We start from the raw sequence: 21,732 nt of genomic DNA, 5'->3' as shown, positions 1-21,732 counted from the left end.
AGGCACCTTCAGACACTTGCGGGATAGCATTACTTGCAAATGGTGAGGCCCCAAAAGATAGAGCAGTGGAAGACAACAATCAGGAGAGTGGAAGGAGAGAGAACCTGGTGGACAGTGGTGACAGGTTATTGAGAGGCTGGGCTGTGCACCCCTGCTCATCCAAGCCCTCCAGGAATGATGCAAAAGGCAGGTGGCAGCTTCCACTTCCCTGCCACTACCTGGCCTACCAAACATTCACAATCACTATGAGGAAATCTGCAGATGCTGGAAATTCAAGCAACACACACAAAATGATGGTGGAACACAGCAGGCCAGTCAGCATCTATAGGGAGAAGCACAGTCAACGTTTCGGGCCGAAGCCCTTCATCAGGACTAACTGAAAGGAAAGATAGTAAGAGATTTGAAAGTAGGATGGGGAAGGGAAAATGCAAAATGATAGAAGACCAGAGGGGGCGGGGTGAAGCTGAGAGCCAGAAAGGTGATTGGCACCTTTTGACCTCCGTCCCTCCGGTCTTCTCCTATCATTTCACATTTTCCCCTCCCCCCCCCCTACTTTCAAATCTCTTACTATCTTTCCTTTCAGTTAGTCCTGACGAAGGGTCTTGGCCCGAAATGTCAACAGTGCTTCTCCTATAGATGCTGTCTGGCCTGCTGCATTCCACCAGCATTTTGTGTGTGTTACTCACAATAACTGCAAGGTTTAAAGGGGAATCTTGGTTACACTGCAGAACTGTCCAAATAACAAACTAGCTTATACATGACATGTCACTTCTTTCAATGCCTGGCAATGAAAAGATCGAGTTAATTTTCCTGTCAATTTCATTCCAATAAAAAATGGTATTTCAATAGTGGACATGAGCTTCCTGTTATCTGCTACTTTAGTTCTCCAGCCCCCTCCACTGTTGTGGTGAGAGGCAATAATTAGCTTGAGAAACAATACCTCATCTTTTGTCTGTGGTTGTTACATCCCTCCAGACACAGTTCTGAATTCTGCAACTTCTGCTCATGTTGCTGCATCAGAATGAGCTACATCAAATGTCCAAAACATTGGCTCAGTTCCACTCTGTCCAACAACAAGCCCGACCTGTTGGGTGTGTCTGTGGCCCTGCATTTCACAACTCTTACATTCCTTTGTGTGTGTTCTCATTCCCTACTGCGTTCATTTCATACAATACCTTCAATGAACAAAGGACAATGTTCTGTCTCCCTAATAGCTCCTATTAACCAGATTACCTTGTATGGCACTTCTCCCCAGAGGAATCCTGACTTCATCTTTTGTCCTATCTATCCCTTCCTCCCTGACCCACTCTGCAACTTGAATTTAATGTTTTTGTCTCTTTCCCAGTTCTAACAAAGGGGGCTCAACCTGAAATATTTACTGTTTCTCTTTGCACAAATTCTGCCTGACCTGCAGAGTTTTTCCAGCCTTTTCTGTGCTTATATTAGTTTTTCAACATCCATAGATTTTTGAGACATTTTCAGCACCAACATGCATGATGGGATCAGTTATGATGGAATGGCAGAGCAGTCTAGATGTGCTGAATGACCTAATTCTGCTCCAACATCTTATGATATGGTCTTATCCATTGCCTTATACTTACCCTTATTGTTCTGAGCTCCTTCATTTTAACTCAATTGTCCATTAGTTTTAATCTGGCACCAGGTAAATAACTCATTTTCACTCATGCAGAGCTTCCTAGATATCTTAAGTTCTACAGAGTTGATTAATGACTATTGAAGTCTAGTTCTTGCAAATAAATAGAAGGTAGTTTGAGACAGTAAGATACAGTAAATAATGGATTAATATATTTTGATCGTGTAGGCCTGTTTCTTCAACATCCAACTGCAAGTTTAAACATAAAGTCAGAAGCTTGAATAACACAATACATCATTATTCCCACTGTTACCTGTAAGGAGTTTGTACATTCTCCCCATGAACACATGGCTTTTTGGGTTTCCTCCCACAGTCCAAAGACAGACAGGTTAGTTGGTTAATTGGTCATTGTAAATTGTCCTGTGATTGGGCTAGGATTAAAATCAGCTGATTGTTGGGCGGCGCAGCTTGAAGGGTTGGAAGGGCCTATTCCACGCACTTCTCAATAAAATAAAATAATAACCATCCTGTGGTGTCACTCAGTAATGATCTCAAATACAGGAGTAAGATTTAAACATACAATCTTTTAACACGGGGCTCACATCGCAACTGCATTATTTAATTATTTACCATAAGTAATTGCACATATTCCAGCAGGTAAATATTAACATTACAACTTAAATCTTCAATTTGCATATCTATATTTTTATCTATAATTCTTTCCAATAAAAATGAAATGTTTTGGGAAAAAAACGGTGACAGGATTTTTTTTAGCTTTTTACTTGAAGCATGGTTGCATATTTTAAATGTATTATGTTATGAATTTTTAAATTGATAATGATGCCAACAATTTGTGTCAACAATGATACTTCTAACATAATAAATTAATTATTGAATGGAATGAGTGACCAGACCACATAAGGAGGTACTGGCACAGGACATTTGATTACAAAGGTTTTGAAGAGTGCCTTAAATGAAGAGAGAGGAATGAATTGGAACCAAAGATGAGGCTGGGCTTTCCAGAGCCTGGCCCTCAGGCGGCTGAACTGATAGCTGCCAGTGCTTCCACGCATGATGAGAAAGAAACACCTGTTAAATGTTATTGAGTTCTATGTGTTCAGAGGGCACTGGGCTAGCACTGGGATCAAACAGCATGTAACGCCCTTTGTTCATATCACATTTGGGTGATGGAATTGATGGTTTTGTTGCAAAGTTTGCAAACGATATGAAGGTAGATGGAAGGGCAGGCAACTTTGAGGAAGTAGAGATGGATTGACAGATTAGGAGAAAAAGACAGACAGATTAGGAGAATGGGCAAAGAAATGGCAGATGGAACACAGTATCAGAAAGTATATGGTCATGCACTTTGGTAGGAGGAATCAAAGGATTGACTTTTACTAAACCGAGAGAAAATACAAAAATCTGAGGTGGAAAGGGACGAGAGTCCTTGTGCAGGGTTTCCTAAAGGTTAATTTGAAGGTTGAGTCTGTGATGAGAAAGGCAAATGCAATGTTAGTACACATTTCAAAAGGAGTAGAATATAAAAGCAATGGTGAGACTTTTTTAAAGCACTGATGAGATCTCACTTGGACTATTGCGAGTAGATTTGGGCTCCTTGTCTTAGAAAGGATGTGCTGAAACTGGAGAGGGTTCAAAGGAGGTTCAAGAAAATGATTCCAGGTTTGAACGGCTTGTCATATGAAAAGTCTTTGGTCCTGAATTCACTGGAATTCAGAAGAATGAGGGGTAACCTCATTGAAACCTATCAAATAGTGAAAGGCCTTGATAGAGTGGATGTGGAGAGGATGTTTCCTATGGTGAGAGAGTCTCAGAATAGAGAGGCATCCTTTCAGAATGGAGATGAGGAGGAATTTCTTAGCCAGAAAGTGGTGAATCTGTGGAATTCATTACCACCTGCAGCTGTGGAGGTTAAGTCTGTATGTATATTTAAAACAGATGTTGATAGATTCTTGCTTGGTCAGGGCATAAAGGGATGTGGCAGAAGATTGGGCTGAGAGGAAAAGTGGACCAGCCATGATGAAACTGTGGAGCAGACTTGATGGGCCAAAAGGCCAAATTTTGCTCCTATATCTTATGATCTTATGCAAACTTGAACGGCATTCCAAGTAAGTCAAGTCAAGTCAAGGCAAGTCACTTTTTATTGTCATTTCGACCATAACTGCTGGTACAGTACATAGTAAAAATGAGACAATGTTTTTAGGACCATGGTGTAACATGAAACAATACAAAAACTACACTGAACTATGTAAAAACAACACCGAAAAAAAACTACACTAGACTAAAGACCTACCCAGGACTGCACAAAGTGCACAAAACAGTGCAGGCATTACAAATAAATAATGAACAAGACAATAGGCATGGTAGAGGGCAGTAGGTTGGTGTCAGTCCAGGCTCCGGGTATTGAGGAGTCTGATGGCTTGGGGGAAGAAACTGTTACATAGTCTGGTCATGAGAGCCCGAATGCTTTGGTGCCTTTTCCCAGATGGCAGGAGGGAGAAGAGTTTGTATGAAAGGTGCGTGGGGTCCTTCATAATGCTTAATAATAGCCTGGAAGCACTACTTTAGTCACTGAGATAAATCTGAAGCAAATAATTATTTTGGAATCTTTCATATAGATGGATGAGAGTGCAGCTTTATGAACAAAGCGCACTCCAAAGGTTTTACATAACCTACAAGGCACTAATCTACAGAGTGATGGATCACTCCTGAGTGCAACCCCAGCTAATGTCAGGAAGCTCAACTCTTCTTCTGATTGCAGGACCCCATTGGACATTGGTGACGTGGAATGCCGCAAGTCCAATTCACTGACTTATTGGCAGACGGCAGGGGAGCTGTGTGGCCTCGGTTGTAGCGAGGACAAGACCTCAAGCCGCAGTGTCGGCTATTGACAGGCACCCAGGACAGAAGCACTGAGTCAGTGCACTCCAGCAGAGTGCTGGGGTTGGTGTGGTGCAGGGTCCAAGCTGGAGCCGGTGCTGCCCCCAGTGTTCTCTCAGCGGAAGGCAGGCCATATTGTGTTCAACTGCAGACTGCTGCAACATTCATGGCCTCAGGGTCTTGGAATTTTTTTTTGTGTGGGACTCTATTTTAATGATATCTTATATGTGATCAGTGTGCCTTGTGCTGAATTTGACCATTGTTATTGTGTTTTGCACCTTGGTCCTGGAGGAACACTGCTTCTTTTGGCTGTGTTCATGGGTTTTCATGTATAGACGAAGGACAATTAAGCTTGAACTTCCCAGGAAAAGGTGATTCAGGGGTTGCATGCTAGAGGTTGAGAAAAAGATAGAGTGATACAGAGCCAAAGGCTGAGGTGAGCTCAAATGGCAGTGAGTGGGAAGGTATTTACAGGCAGTTCCCTCCTTATGAATAGGTTTTGTGGCTGGGAACCGTTTGTAATCTGAATTGTTCATGCCTGAGAAATGAGCAAAAATAGCGCCCAGGAAAGGATCACAGAAAACAGCTGTGAAGAAGAGCAAGCAGGCAGCAGGCCTCACTGAATCAGTGAGTGATTAATTGAGTCTGCTCAGCTCAACTCAACTATCCCCAGGAAACTATCCCCAGGAAATTATCCCCAGGAAATTATCCTCAGGAAATTATCCCCAGGAAATTATCCTCAGGAAATTATCCCCAGGAAACTATCCCCAGGAAAAGCAGGCAGCAGGCCTCACTGAATCAGTGAGTGATTAATTGAGTCTGCTCAGCTCGACGCAACCCCTGATCTGTGGCGGGGGTGGGGTGGGGGGCTGTGGCACTAGGAGAGAATGCAGCATAGAAATGCCCCGTTCAAACCTAGCAGACGATGCTAGCAGCTCTGCAGCAGCCAGCAAATCCATCCCATGGGTCTTGAAAGACTTGTTCACATGTAAAGACTGTCTGTAAGTTGAATGTTCATTCTGAGGGGAAAACCTATAACCAGAAGGAGAGGGTCAGTGTAAGTTGGTCAATTTGGGGAAGAAGATGCATTTCAGGAGATAAAGAGGATATTCAAAGCTTTTTCAAAACCCTTTGTGTTTGCCGCATTGACTATTTGGATGCTTGCCAACAAGAGCTGTGCACGTGTTCACATCAAGTAACATTTCATGACAATGGCAATTGGAAACAAGGGCGTAGAATATACATTACTGAAGCACCAACAAAGGGAAATATGAAGCAGAAGTGCGAATCTGGAGGGAAAGCGTCAAATGAATTAGAAAAGCAGGCCAACATAAAATGTCCTGTATTGAAGGAAAACATATTTTGATTGGCCTATGTTCTGATATTAGTAATTCACCATTTTCAAAGGAGAGGAAGTATTTGCAGAAGCAACAATTTGGAGGGAGAGTCCATAATCTGTTGGGTGGTAACAGACAGTCAGCTCACAAAAATCTCAGGATAATGGATGTGCTTTAGGCAGGATCACAAACAAGTTGGAATTTGAGGTTAAATAAATATTGTAGGGGTGTTAAAATGTGAGACAGATGTCAGCACTTTGAATAGGCATATGGAGGTACGGGGCTTAAGAGGGATATGAGCCACATGCAAGAAGTAGGGACTAGCCAGGTGGGGGAAGTGGTTGATATGGACCCATTGGGTTGTAAGGCCTGCATCTATGCTTCATTGCTCTTTAACTGTATGTCTCTCATGATGTTGACATGAGACTGCAGATGCTGAAGAACAGACAGCACCAAAAAGCGGTGACTCTTTGCAATTGCTACCATCAGGGAGGAGGTTCAGGAGCATGAAGACACACACTGCCCTTCTGCCATCAGATTTCTGAACGGACAACCCTTAAGGAACAAAAACTAACCAAGAAAATAGCTGGGAATTCCTTTATTTATTTGGGACACAATGCTGCTTAATTGGGGGCAGGAGACTGTTTCCAAACAGTTTCTAACTAGCATCAGATGCATGTGCCTGTGTGGCTGTTAGACACTGCACCGTGCTTAGACCAACCAGTTTTTAAATAGTGTCAGTTGCATGCGCTGGTGTTCAGAAAGCAGTGATTTTTGTCACTGATAGAAATAAGCAGCAAGACAATCCAGAACTGTTGTGCTCACTTGGTTTCAAGCATTCAGGCTTGGAAATGCCAGAAATGGCCAACAGAGAAAATGAGATGATTTCACTACTTCATCAGGTTAGGAACTACAAGGAAGCTGAAGGTATTGATAATCATCTTGAATTTTGCAAGATTTGGAGGATGCAATCATCAATAGCATTGTATGAAGGCAGTCCTTTATCTACAGTCGATATCTGTGCTGATTTTGTTCATTTACATTCAATCAAAAGAACATGCCAGTGTACAGTACACTAGATTGTTTCCTTGTTAATGACAAATAGGACTAATACACAGTTTTATCATACTGTAGTAGTACTGATAGTGTTCTAATGTGTTTTGTATTTCATTTAAATACATAATCTGTTTCTCAGATAAATGGTAGTTTGTTGTTTTTATACCTTTTTAAGTACTTCCATGTAACTTCAGCTAATTGCAGCTGCCACTTAATTGAGCCAAAAGTACTGGTCCCAATGTGTCCCAAACAACCAGAATCCACAGTATATATATACATACACACATATCAGACCATAAGACAAAGGAGAAAAGTTAGGCTATCCATCCAATCGAGTCTTCTCTACCATTCAATATGGTTGGTTATTATCCCTCTCAGTCCCATTCTCCAGCCTTCTCCCTGTAACCTATGACACCCTAACCAATCAAGAACCTATCAACCTCTGCTTTAAATATACTCAATGACTTGGCCACCACAGTCACTCATAGCATTGAATTCCACAGATTCACTACACTCTGACTAAAGAAATTCCTCCTCATCACTGTTCTGAATGGATGTCCCTTAAGTCTGAGGCTGTGCACTCTGTCCGAGACTCACCCGCTATAGGAAACATCCTCTCCACATTCACACTATCCAGACTTTTCAGTATTCAATAAGTTTAAATGAAATTCACCTCTCCCCATTCTTCTAAACTCCACTAAGTACAGGCCCAGAGCCATGAAACGCTCCTCATATGTTAACCCTTTCATTTCCAGAATCATGCTTGTGAACTTCCTCAGGACCCTCTCCACTTCCAGCACATCCTTTTCTCAGATAAGGGGCCCAAAACTGCTCAATACTTCACATGCAGTCTGACCAATGCCTTTTTAAGGCTCAGCATTACATCCTTGCTCTTATATTTTAAGCTTCTCGAAATGAATGCTAATGTTGCATTTGCCTTCTTACCACCAACTCAACCTGCAAGTTAACCTTTAGGGAAACCTGCACAAGGACTCCCAAGTCCCTTTGCACCTCTGATTTTTGAATTTTCTCTCCTTTTAGAAATAGTCTACATCTTTATTCCTTCTGCCAAAATACATGACCATACACTTCAGTACACTGTATTTCATCTGCCTCTTCTTTGCCCGTCCCTCCCCAATCTATTTAAGTTCTTCTGCAGATTCCCTATCTATCTTCATATCGTCCATAACCTTGGCCACATAGCCCGTCAGTCAGTGATAATAAATCTGATTCTGATTCTCTGCAGGAATTCCACATAAAACATCAGCATTTCTCCACCTCCACCCACCCCCCCATGCTGCTTGAGCTGCTGGGAAACGCAAGCAGACTTTGTGACAGACAGGTGATGTTGCTGGGTCTACATGAGCCCTGGTATGAGATTGATGTCTGCTGTTACTGGTAGCCTAAACTTGTGAGTTAAACAACTAAGTGCAAAGTCTCTCTGGAAGAAAGTGAGCCAAAGATTGTGTCAACGCATGCAAAGGTTGCACCTAAGAGATTAAGGAAAGGGTTGAATAATAGAGCCAAGTTCCAAAATTATATCATCCTGTGGTGAATGGAAAGCTTTCCATTATTTATGGAGTTACCAAAGCTCAAACTGATGAGAGAATCTTGGCATCATGGAGGCAATTTTAACATTTTCAAAGGTCCCCTGTAAAACTGGATTTACTGAAGTCAGCTCAACACAGTGAAGCCAGAGTGAGATCAGAGACTCTTAAAACACAGTGGTGACTGAGATACAAGCACTGGAAACAGGACACCGAGTGAAGGTCAAGCTATAATTTTTTTAATCTTAGTCTCTGTCAGTCAGGGTTGACCATGGACGTTGCATCCCAGTTGTCCAGATACACAAGCCTGGACAGTACAATACAGAGAGCAAGCTGTTGCCCATGTAGCAAGCTCCCCAACTCCACGTATCTGATGAACCCAAAGGAAAGGCAGAGACCGATATACTTTGACACCAGCAGTGTGGCAGGAATTGCCAGTCAGCGTTGAACTCAACATAAGACGGCCTTAGGGAGTCCAGCTCCGGATTTCACCCTCGGGGTTTAATCCCAAAGCCTTCTCATGAGTGGGTTTGGCCACAAGGCAGCAGAGGTTTGAGGACAGAGTTTCTCTTCTCCTAGATGAGGAGCCAATCATGGCTGAGCAGCACCATCTGCCAGAAGCAACTGATTTTAAGGCGGCCAGTAACCCATCTTCAACCTTTTTCCTGTTAGTGGAAATTGTTCTGCCAGGCTTAGTAGCTAAACCACACATGAAGGCCAGGAGCTGGACTTAGTTGTCAGAGGCTATTTGAGGTTCACACCATTGGGAGCATTTAATAGGTAGTGGAAGCTTGTACCCATTACCACCCCCGGCTATAACAACCTGAAGGAACCTAATCTTAGCGAAGACAATTAATAAAGAGAAGGTTCGGTGTCTACTTGAAGTCAAAAGACATAACAGAGTACACTACAGTCATAAGGATGAGAGTCTTTCAAGAAAGAATCAAAATAGAAAATGCCTTTGTTGTGCTTATGGCATTTCATGATATACTGAAAATACAGTAATGTACAATTTAAATGCATTAATATTTGGTAAATGTTATTAGCTTATTATAAGTTTTATTGTTCCAGATGCTGTTTATAAAATGCCTTGCACATATATGTCAAGAGCAAACACGAGGAAATCTGCAGATGCTGGAAATTCAAACAACACACACAAAATGCTGGTGGAACACCAGGACTGACGAAGGGTCTCGGCTCAAAACGTCGACAGCACTTCTCCCTATAGATGCTGCCTGGCCTGCTGTGTTCCACCAGCATTTCGTGTGTGTTGTTGTTTGTACATATATTTCCTTGTTTTGCATTGTTAAGATAACAATTGCATCAGAGGATGTAAGAACAGTTTATTTGGAAGTGTGATCTCTGAGAATTATTAGTTCCTGAAATAGCTACCGTTGAGTAGTTTGATTTAACTTAAAATCAGAGTTTTACTGCAGCGGGTGAAAGTAATGGCTAAATCTACATTTGCAGTCTTGACAGCAAATTTCGAAGATCAATGTTTAGTCAAATTTAAGAGCTGTTGCCTCTAAATAATTGGCAAATTGAATGATTTCTCATATGTATATTGTAAACTGCTGGTATAATTTAATATATCTTGTTACTTGGTGGTTTGCATGGGTTTCCTTTTTTAAGGGAAGCTTTATAGAATGTTTGAGTGTGAATCTGCCTTTTTGAATTGTGAATGCCATGTGGTTTGACTAGCTACTGTTGGCTGAGTGTTAACTGAACCTATTAACTTATTTAGTAGTTCTATCTTTATTTTCTGGTTCAGTGAGCAACACAAAAGAAAGGCTCTTCTGAAACATGCCATTGCCATTATTATTCTGTTCTTCGTCCACTGGATCCAGTGACATGCTGACTTCAAATGCCTTGTGCCATCACTTGCTTTGTGATTGGATCGAGTATCACGGCCTTCACTCACAAGTCACTTTGAATTTTTTTTAAATGAACAACTTGTGAAGAATTTCTGGTGATATCATATCGCCCCTAGAAGTCGTGGGCAGAACATAGCAATGCCTGTTCTTCGTCTTCCTCGGCTAAAATTTCTTATCACCTTGTGGGAATTCCGCATTAGCTATCTGACTGAAAGCTGCCTATACACAAATAACACAACATGCTAACAATGTGTGCCTTTTTGCTTGCTCTGAAGTACTGTGGTTACTATTGAACTGAAATTGTTATTCTATAATATCTTTATCAAACTAATATGACCATTCTCCACCTCCTTTTAAATGGTGGGGGGGGGGGGAGACTGTTGATTCACTCATACTGACATATCACCCTGATTATGCCCTCATTTGTGACACCAGCAATTAATCCTAATTCTATACAATACCTGACAAGAGAAGTGATATCTAAATAGAAAATAATTAGTTATAGAAGTCTGCATCGTTCTTATATTTATGTGTAAGTTATGTTGCATTGTGATAGCTTGAAATTTAGAGCTAAAAAATTCACATTTATGATTCAGAAAGTAAGACACCAATATTTGTAAAAGAAAGGCGGGAGGGTTACTGGGAATACAGCTTTGCATGAAGTTATTTTACAAATTTGTGTTTCTAATTATGTCAAGTGTTGCTAACCATCAATTAATTCCTGCTGCAAATGGTTCTGCATATCTAACATTTCATTTTGTAATTTAAGCCATATGTTGCCTGATCTCTCTAATCAAATAAGTGTGAATTAGTAAACTCTCCTCTATGAACTCACAGGTTCTAATCAGCACGCTAGGTTCCTGGAATCATATTGTGTTTAATCTTTTTTCCCTTAGCGAGCAATGCTTGCATTAAAATGAGCATCTTCTCCCATCGAAAACATAAGCCCATCAACGAGTTAACTCCTGGTGCAGATTCCAAGGGCAGAAACAATTGTTCAGGGTGAATAGCGCAGATTTTCATACACAGAGAAAATCGTTGTTGGCAATTTAGGAAACTTTAACCAACAATTTTAGTACTAATTCAATGTTTTTTCAATGAAGCACAATACAATATAAATTGCTGTGCTTAAGAAAATTAATAGTATTCCAAAGCAAAGTTATTTTAATGCACTGTTTTAAAATGACTCATTAATGTCATTTCTGTGGGAGAACTGAGAACCATATGTACATTAAAAAATAGCACTAGCTAAGCAGAAGGATGTGTTCATGCCTGGAATTTTACATTTCTCATTATGTGCCAGCTTGTTCATAAATGACTCAACAAGGGTTAGCAGATGGTATGTTCCACACCCTGCAACCCCCACCCCCACAAATTCGTAATAATGAAGGTATCCTTTAATGCAATTCAAATGATTTGTTATCATTATACAGATAAATATCCTCAGAAATTTATTGGGTAAATTCACAAGTTTATGGATTTGACTTCTCAGAGGCTTTATACTTTCTGTATTAAAGTTATATCAGAATATGCAACCCAGTCCTTGTTCTAGCACTGGATACTTGCAACACTGTTGTGGCAAAAGACAAATATATTTCTGTAGCTGCAAATATAAGCCTGCTAAATCTTTAGTCTCTTTAATTAGTGAATAATTAAAACTCTTATTCGTAAAGATTTAGTAGATCCAGGGAACTGAATGTACATAAAATTATGTATTTGAAGTACTCCTAAAAAATATACCTTTTCCATTTTGGGAATCTGAGCTTTATCAGCAAGACTAGCACTTATTGTCCATCCCTAACTGTCCCAGAAAAAATGGTGAGGAGCTATTTTGTTGAACCACTGCAGTCGTTCCACTGCAGGGACCTCCAAAGCTCCTCAACCTCGTTGTGGCTTGAAGACTTGTGAGCCTCAATGACCCAGAGAGCTTTGTGGATCGAGTCAGCCTTTGGCTCTTGGTAGGGTCATCCATGCCAAACAGGCCAAAGAGTAGAGGACACACTAAGAGTGGTCCACCAGTCCTCTGGGTTTGGGGGTTCAGCTCAGGACTAATAACCCTGACTGGTAAAACAAAATTGTTATGAAAACAGCAATGAAGGAGCCTACTACTTCTGATGATGATGGTATTCCTGAGTCTCCGCCCAGAACTTGCACTTCTGACAGCAGTGAACCCCAGGCTGCTGACATGACGACGGAAGGCCTGAACACCACTGAAGATGGAGAGCCTGCATTGCTGCCATAAACACCAGCCGCGTAATGGGTAGTATACCTCTACTGCGCTGGTAGGTCAGGAATTCAAGTTTAGACCTAATGATGACGGAAGACATATTACTTATTTCCAAATCAGGATGATGTACTACTTGAAGGAGAACCTGCAAGCAATATTTTTCATCTAAATCTTCAAAAAAATGGATTTCAGATTTTTTGATTCGCACAAGGAGTTCCGGTAAAAACATGAGAAAATCTGCAGATGCAGGAAATCCAAGCAATATGCACAAAATGCTTGGCAGCAGGCCAGGCAGAATGGGGAATGGTGAAAGGGGGGTGGTGGCCATTACCAGAAGTTTCAGATCCGATGTTAACTTCCCGGTAATGGCCCTCCCTGTCCTTCACCATTCCTCATCCCTTTTTCCCTTTGTCACCTTTTCTCCCTCCCTCTGATGCTCCTCCCCCTTTTCTTTCTTCCATGACCTTCTGTCTTCTCCTATTAGATTCCCCCTTCTTCAACCCTGTATCTCATTCACCAACTTGCCAGCTCTTTACTTCATCCCACTCCCTCCCATTTTCACTATCACCTTGTGTTTCTCCCTCCACTCTCCCCACATTTTAAATCTACTCCTCATCTTGTTTTCTCCAGTCCTGCTGAAGGGTCTCAGCCTGAAACATGGACTGTACCTTTTTTCCATAGATGCTCCCTGGCCTGCTGCGTTCCAGTAAAGTATATTTTAATCACTGGTTCTGCACACGAGTTCTGAACATTTTCTTGTACACCACTGCAGCTGAGAAACCTGTTTGTCACATGGCATCATTCTGAAAGAGACGGCAGCTTTAAGATATTACTTACCAGATAATTCATGTTTAGCAAAGAGTGGAAGTTGCCTGCTCGACACTTAAAACATTTCCTTGACCTGACAGTTTGTAACTGTGAGAGGAAGAACGCGAATAAAATTGCAAACAGAATTTAGCTGCAGCCCCATGACCTTATCCAGAAACAATGGCTCAGATTTGTAGTCACTGGTGAACAGACAGAACTCGTCATCTTTGTCTTACACAGATTGACAGAATAACAGAATGCTTATACAGCATTGAAGGAGATCAAGTCACTCATATTGGTTGTGCACAATCCAGTTAGACCCATTCATTAGCCCTCAAAAAAAATCAAGTTTAAGTATCGTTCAACCATACATAGATATGGCACACAAAACATACAAAATAGATAGATAGATAGATAGATAAATACTTTATTCGTCCCCAAGAGGAAATTCAACATTTTTCCAGTGTCCCATACACTTATTATAGCAAAACTAATTACATACAGTATTTAACTCAGTATAAATATGATATGCATCTAAAATCACCCTCCCAAAAAGCATTAATAAATGGCTTTTAAAAAGTTCTTAAATAGTTTACTAAAGTGCATTGAGTGGTAACTTAAGCTCAGTCCTAACATCAACATAAACATCAGTTGCTCATGGAGATCATTAAAGCCTTTGTCCTGGCTACATTGGACCCTTTCCAGTTCACCTATCATTCAAATCGATGCACTGAGGATGTCACAGCCTCCACCATCCACTCTGTCCTGTCCCACTGGGAAAATGGGGTTTCATATGCCAGACTGCTGCTTATAGAATTCAGTCGGGTGTTCAGCACCATCGTACCCCAGAAACTGGTGGAGAAGATGTCCTCACTGGGTCTCAACACCTCCCTCTGTAATCGGATACTGGACTTCTTAACAGTGAGACCACAGTCCGTCCGTGTGGACAGCATCATCTCTTGACCCATTACGCTGAGCACTGGCGCTCCCCAAGGCTGTGGGCTCAGCCCACTGCTGTTCACAATGCTGAAACATGTTTGTGACACAGGAACCAGCTCAAACCGTGTCAACAAGTTTACAGTGGTTGGCCATATCAAGAACGATGATGAGACGGAATATAGAGAGCAAGTGGAGTGGCTGGTGGATTGGTGTGAAAAGAACAATCTAAGCCTGAACGTGGAGAAGACAAAGGAAATCATTGCGGATTTCAGGAAGGTGCAGATAAACCATCCCACTCTGCGAATATATGGCTCCTCTGTAGAGTGAGTTAAGCGCACCAGGTTCCTGGGAGTTCACATGATGGATGACCTCACCTGGTCCTTTAATATCACCTCCCAGAACAAGAAGGCAGAGCAGCACCTCCACTTTCAAATAAGAAGATTGAGGCAAGCAAGGCTCCCACCCCCCTATCTTAAGTGCATTTTATTTGAGCACCGTTGAGGGTGTCCTGACAAGTTGCATCTCCATCTGGTACAGGAGCAGTTGAGCACCAGACCAGAAGTCCCCACAAAGGACTGTGAGAACAGCTGAGAGGATCACAGGGGCCTCCCTGCCATCCATCGGGGGAGTGCTGCATACTCAGGACCCTTAGTATTATTAAGGATTCCACCCATCCATCCAGCATCCTCTTTGACTTTCTACAATGCATAGAAACAAGAACGGTCAGGATGAGAAACAGTTTATTCCCCCAGGCCATTAGGCTTCTGAACTCCCCGCTGCATCATATTCAAAGTGTCATTGGTTAATCTGTTCCTTACCTTACAATATTTAATATTAAGACATTTTAGTTTGTTATTTATGTATGATTCATCTGTAGATTTTATCCTTAACTCACAAGCTAACATGGTTGCTCTGTTTGTTCTGTGTACGCTACGCTTTACACCCTGGTTCAAAGAAACATCTTGTTTCTATATCCGTTATATGGTTATATACATTATATACATATATATAGTTAAGTGACAATAAACTTGACTTATCCACTTCAGCGCACAAAAGTACATAGTGAGAGGTTGGGTTGTATTGATGGTCTGTCATTGTCACTGCATACAAGCTGCTGAAAACCAACACACAAATGAAGTTTTGCCTTATCATCTCTAACAATCATTTTAAACTGCAGGAATGAAATTCTACATTTCACAATTTAAGTTCCAAAGTTAGAAGTTTGTTTGCCATGAACACAAGAGATTCTGCTGATGCTGAAAATCCTGAGTAACTCACACAAAATGCTGGAGGAACTCAGCAGGTCAGGCAGCATCCATGGAACAGAATAAACAGTTGACGTTTTAGGCTGAGACCCTTCATCAGGACTGGGCTGATTAATAGATGAAAAGCATTTGATGGCTCTGGGCCTATATTCACTGGAATTTAGAAGAATAAGGAGTGACCTAATCGAACGGCTGAAAGACCTCAATAGAGTGGATGTGGAGAGGATGCTTCCTTTGGTGGTAGAGTCTAAGACCAGAGGACACTGCCTCAGAATAGAGGGGCATCCTTTCAGCATGGAGATGTGGAGGAATTTCTTCAGCTGGAGAGTGGTGGACCTGTGGAATTTCTTGCCATAGGTAGCTGTGGAGGCCAAGTCTGCATGCATACTTAAGGCAGAGATTGATAGATTCATGATTGTTCAGGGCATGAAGTGATACGGAGAGAAGGCAAGAGGTTGGGGCTAATAGTGAAATTGGATCAGCCATGATAAATGGCCAAATGGCCTAATTCTGCTCCTATGTTTTACATGCCATGCTGTTAAAAGTGAACTCCAATAGATCAGACAAGCTCTAATTGTCTGGTGTATCTAGTGAGAAAATAAGGCAACTTCACAACGTTTAAACAGTACATTGGAATGCTGAACCTCTTGGCAAGTGTTAGAAATCTTTTTAGAGCCTCCACTGATAATTTCAAACTTCAAGCAGAAGATTGCCTGAGGTAACATTCCAGTGCGATCTTGTACATTTGAAATACATCGGAATACATCCCAAGTGACAAGGATTGTGAATAAGGGACCCTGAATACATCAATGAACACATCAAGAGATTTGTAACACCACTTAACAATTATATTGATAATCAAGTTAAATTCATAGAAGCATGTCAAATTTGTCATGTTTGAAAATCCATGCAATCCAAAGGTCAGAGAATCCTGGCCATCTGTAGTTCATTTTTCTACTTCACTATCAATTACAAAATAAACTCTCCAATCATGTCATCATTATTAGACAACACAATTGATGAATGACTGATGTATATTGAACTTGGTTCTCTTTGAATACTGTATTTATGTTACACCAGTATATTATTAAATTTCTAATATCTTACAGAGAGAAGCTTCTTGTACATAACATTTAATTTTATGATTCAAAGAAAAGATAATAAATCTTATATCCTAATTTTGATTGTTGTGAAGCTGAAATTTCACGTTTCATTTATCATATCGGATTCTGGTATCTCATTTATAACTGTAATTTGATCGTGCTGAATATTTTAAAAAACGTTTTAGGCAAGAACTATTCTTTACTTATATTTTGAACAAACCATCAAGTAAAATGAATTTACATCACCAGATGTTTCTGTGATTATTGATGGATGTTAATTAGGAAATTATTGCATAAAGCTGCTTGTCCATTCACATTTCTTTTGGTTGTTTCGAGTATATGGTAATTGGAGTATTATGGTAGCAGACAAGTAACATGTATACCAAAAACTAGCTTTTGCCCATGGATTTTTAAGAAACCACTGTTGAATTTCAAAGCCTGGAAGTGATTTATAATGGGATGTAGGTGTTCCAGGCCTTCATATCCAAGGATACAGATGTAGGATGAGGCACTTTGATTGACAGTTGCTCATATTTTTCATCACAGGTCTGAGGATGGTGATATTTTCTTGCAATCAATGATGAACAATCTTTTAGAGAGGTTGTTCCTATCATGATGTGCTCCCCCAGAGGAGTCACGTTATTGAATATTAGTCCATCTTCCTTGGTTTACATCACCTTGATGGGCTGTTAAAGGTTTCATGGATTTGTAAGTTCAGTTGGCTAGAAGTGTTACATCGATCTGGCTTTTTGTAGAATTGTGGGCCTGAGGATATGAGGTGATAACAGCCTCCATCAGGTGAAATATCAGAGCTTGGCAACCTGTCTCATTGTAGCATTATGCTGATGATCAATCATCTCCACATGATTCTCAGCAATAAAAGGAGGCAGTTCTCAGCAGTCAAGTAGGTAAGAGTGAGGGTTGCAAAACTGCAATATTAGCATGGACTTCCAATGAGTTGGCCATGGATTTGCAGATGAGGTTACACTGCGCAGATGTTGAAGAGTCCTCGTCATATTCGAAGGGCCTTTCAAGGACGGGTTAGTTAACATAGTAATGTGCACAATAGAATGGAGAAGAGTGTGAAACTACCTGACATGTTTCAGATATTAAAGTGTCTCCTGCACTGAGTCTAATAGAGTGACATCATATCTTCTCTCTCCAGTCACTCTTGGCTGGGTTTTGAGTTATTAAGTCTGATTATTAGGGAAGCTGTTGTGCATTGATCATGATTACTTCAACTGAGAGTGATTAAAGTAGAATTTTAGTGAGTCGAAACTCGACAGAGGAAGCTCTTATCAATAGTGCAGAAAGATGATAGTTAATGAATCATCTTCAAAAGATTTAAGAACAGTTAAATGGGAGACGGGTTTAACGGAAGTAGATATAGATTACATAACCACAGCCAACACAGAGAATAGATGACTTACAAAGAAAATTAGAACAGATATTTCATAAGGTTTTACCTGTCACATGCACCTTTGATGTAGGCAATATATTATGTATAAAGAAACATGGTTTTCAACAGTTCTTTGGCAAACTTGAGAAGTACAAATCACATGAACTGTATACAGTTAGGCCTCTGCTGTATATCACTAAAGCCAGCTCTGTAGACAAAAAAAAATCACATGCTCATTTGTGAATGAATCCAACAGCAACCAATTTCCAAATGACTCAAGTGCCATCTTTGGATTGTTTCTTAAAATTCTCTATTCATGGTTATGTTGTGTGGGTCCTCACCATACTCAGCGGAGATTACAAACCCAAAGTGGAGTAGTATTGAGGTATATCGTGTCGATTCCCCTGATGGTCAAAGTTATCTCTGATTTTCCCATCCAACTTCAGATACTTCCAAACCCTCCTCTCAGGCAATATCAGGCAGAGACCAAAATAAACATGAAAACATTGCAGCAAAAATAAAAGATGATGTTGGTGAACTTGTCAGCTACAAGGCCAAGGCATGTAATTTGTTTCTACCTGTAAAATATGGATGGGTTAGAATGATAAAATATTAGGCATTTCCAACAAGATCACTCATTAATTAGAGGGAGAATGGGGCAGTGGGTATCCAGTTTGCCCCTGGGGGACAGAATGTCACTAATTATTTGGATAGTGTTTCAGATCTCTGAAACTTCTCTCTATTAACAACCGGGTTCACAAGCTGTTCTTTCCTTGTCCCATGCAAGTGGCCAGGTGCCAATGTTCCTGAGCACCCACCCCCCCCCCATTATTAAACTTCCATTGTCCTTCAATCTCCCTCTTCCTAAACCTCCAGTGCTCACCAACATGTAACTCTGACCTTCCTTCCCACCCTGCTCCCCCAGCCTCTGATCCATGTCTCCACAATGCTCCTAAGAGCTCTCCACTGCCCCCTCACACCCCCTGACTTTCTCCTGTCATTGTAGACCCTGGGCTCAGCAGAAAATTGGTTGCATCCAGGAATGTGAGGATAATACACAATACTCTGCTTTGTGCTGTTAAATTGACCAGACCCATGGAATACTTCTGCACTTTGTTAGTTATGGGAACACAATATCAGTAACCGAAATAGATGGGAAGTCTGAGACTTCTGGGAACACTGTCTGGCCTGGAGGATCAGGTTAATCTGCATGGCAGGATAGGAGTTTACAATTAGCGTATTTACAATTGACACCTAACCATTCAGGAAAAGGCAAGAACAAAATGCCATCCTGACTTATTGTTGTTCCTCTTCACGCCTCAGGTGACAACCTTATTGTTTCTTTAGCATTTATCTGTTTTTTATGAGGACCCAGCATTAATGGAAAACATGCAACGAGCCAGCTGGATTTGAACCCGGGATCATTTGCCTCAAAGTCCAGTGCAGATGTCACTACACCACCAGCTGACTGAACATTACACTTATTGAAGGAAACAATCTAAGGGAAATCCAGAAATAAATATAAGTGCTCTATATTTGAGCAGTAAGTGACAACAAGGGCAATATAGTAGCAGAGCAGTTATTGGAACACTTTTTCATTGCAGTGATCACTGATCATGGCTCAGTTCCCAAAAGCAAACAGAACTGCTGTGAATTTGATCAATAGGTGTCTTGTTACTTAATTACAAGAGTAGCACAGTAGCATAGCAGTTAATGCAATGCTTTACCGCTCCAGCGATCAATTCCCACTGGTCTGTAAAGAGTTCGTACATTCTCCCATGACCACATGGCTCTGGTTTACCCCCACGTTCCAATCAGGTACGGGTTAGGGTTAGATTCAGTAAGTTGAGCACGCAACATTGGTACCAGAAGCATGGCAACATTTGCAGTTGACCCCAACACATTTTTGGACTGTGTTCGTTGTTGAGGTAAACTGCACATTTCACTTCACATTTTGATGTACATGTGACCATAAAGGTAATGTTTACTCTTTTTTAGAGAATACTCAGAGGACAAGAATGGCCATCAACCTTACCTTCCATCCCACCAGCCACATATGCAGTAATTGTCCTCCACCATTTCTGTAACTTCCAAAGTAAACCCACCAACAAACATCTTCCTGTTCCACCTACTTTCAGAACCTAAGAGGAACCATTTACTCTCCTTCCTGGCATCTCTTCCTTTTTCCACTGCATTTTCCCAAGTCAAGGAAAGGGTTGCAATATTGACCCCTGTGTCTCAGTTTCCAACGTCCAGTGCTGGGCAGTCCTTCCGATTGTACTTTTAATTGTTACTACTTCCAGCTTGATATTTTACATTCATGATCTCCGAAATGGTATGTTGAAATCTAGATTGGGTTTTCAGTTTGCCCGACCCTGAAATTCTGGTTGCTCACCAATTTTATCTCCTTTCCCGTCCTGATGAAGGGGCTTGGCCTCAAATGTCAACAGTTCATTTCACTCCATCAAAGTTACCTGACCTGCTGAGTTCTTCCAGATATTGTGTGTGTTGCTCAAGATTTCCAGCATCTGTAGAATTTCTTGCATCACCATTTAAAATCCCTCCAACTCCAATTTTCTTATTTTACTAAAGTGCCTTATGTCATAGAAGGTATTTCCATGTAAAATACATACACTTATGTTTCATTCAGTCACAAGCAACATGTTAAATAATTTAGTCAACATATTTGTATTTTATGATCATACATTAAGCAATACTTTCAATCATGAGTAGCGTAATGGCACATGTTGCCCACCGTACTATCAAATGCATTTACTCACCATTAGCTTGATTAACCTGGATTTCACCCAGGCCACTCATCTCCTGCCATCGTTTGCCCTTCATGGGATCAAATTAACTGCTCTTGACATCAAGAGAGCATCGCGTGACATCAAGGAGTCCTGTACTGAGACTGAAGTCAATGAGGACCTAGGGGGAAATGTTGCTATGGTTAGCATCCCACTGCACACAAGGAAACTGCTGTTGCTGTTGGAGATCAATCAGCCCTGGACATCACTGTAGGAGTTCTCCAGGTCAGTTCCTTAGGTCTAATCATCTAATCATTTTCAGCTTTTTCGTCATGGGGTCATAAAGTTGCTCTGCATGGAAACAGGCCTATAGCCTACCACATCCTTACAAAGACTTAGGCTTTATTATTATTATTATTATTATTATTATTATTATTATTATTATTATTATTATTATTATAACTACATTTCCTACTATCACAATCATATGTGCAATATATGCTGTTTGTGAGTGTTGATACAACTACTGTGTTTGGCACCTTAGCCCCAGAGGAATGCTGTTTCATTTGGTTGACTGACAATTATACTTGAAGTTGAACTTCAGGAATTTATCCATTTGGGAGAACTCAGGACGGAGGAAGGGTGGGGGTATTCAGACAGTGTGGTCAACTCCAGAGTGGAGGCTGTTAGTTGTCAGCACTAGGTTAGAGCAGTATTTGTATACCATGCATCCCCTGAAGTATGCACACTCAAAGGCCATGCTTCTCCCTTCTGTGTGTAGGGCTTGTAATAGGTGCTTCTACCGAAACATTTACCTTGAAGTTCCAGGCAAAGTAGAAGATGGTTTTGTGACTGCAACAATGGTGTCACAGAGTATGAGCCTGGTTTGGACCTTGCTGATTCATATGGTCAAGTATGTCACTGAATTGCCACAGTTTG

The sequence above is a fragment of the Hypanus sabinus genome, chromosome 4, assembly GCF_030144855.1.
Source record: "Hypanus sabinus isolate sHypSab1 chromosome 4, sHypSab1.hap1, whole genome shotgun sequence".
NCBI classification, from domain to species: domain Eukaryota; kingdom Metazoa; phylum Chordata; class Chondrichthyes; order Myliobatiformes; family Dasyatidae; genus Hypanus; species Hypanus sabinus.
Note: the sequence above shows the minus strand (reverse complement) of the source record.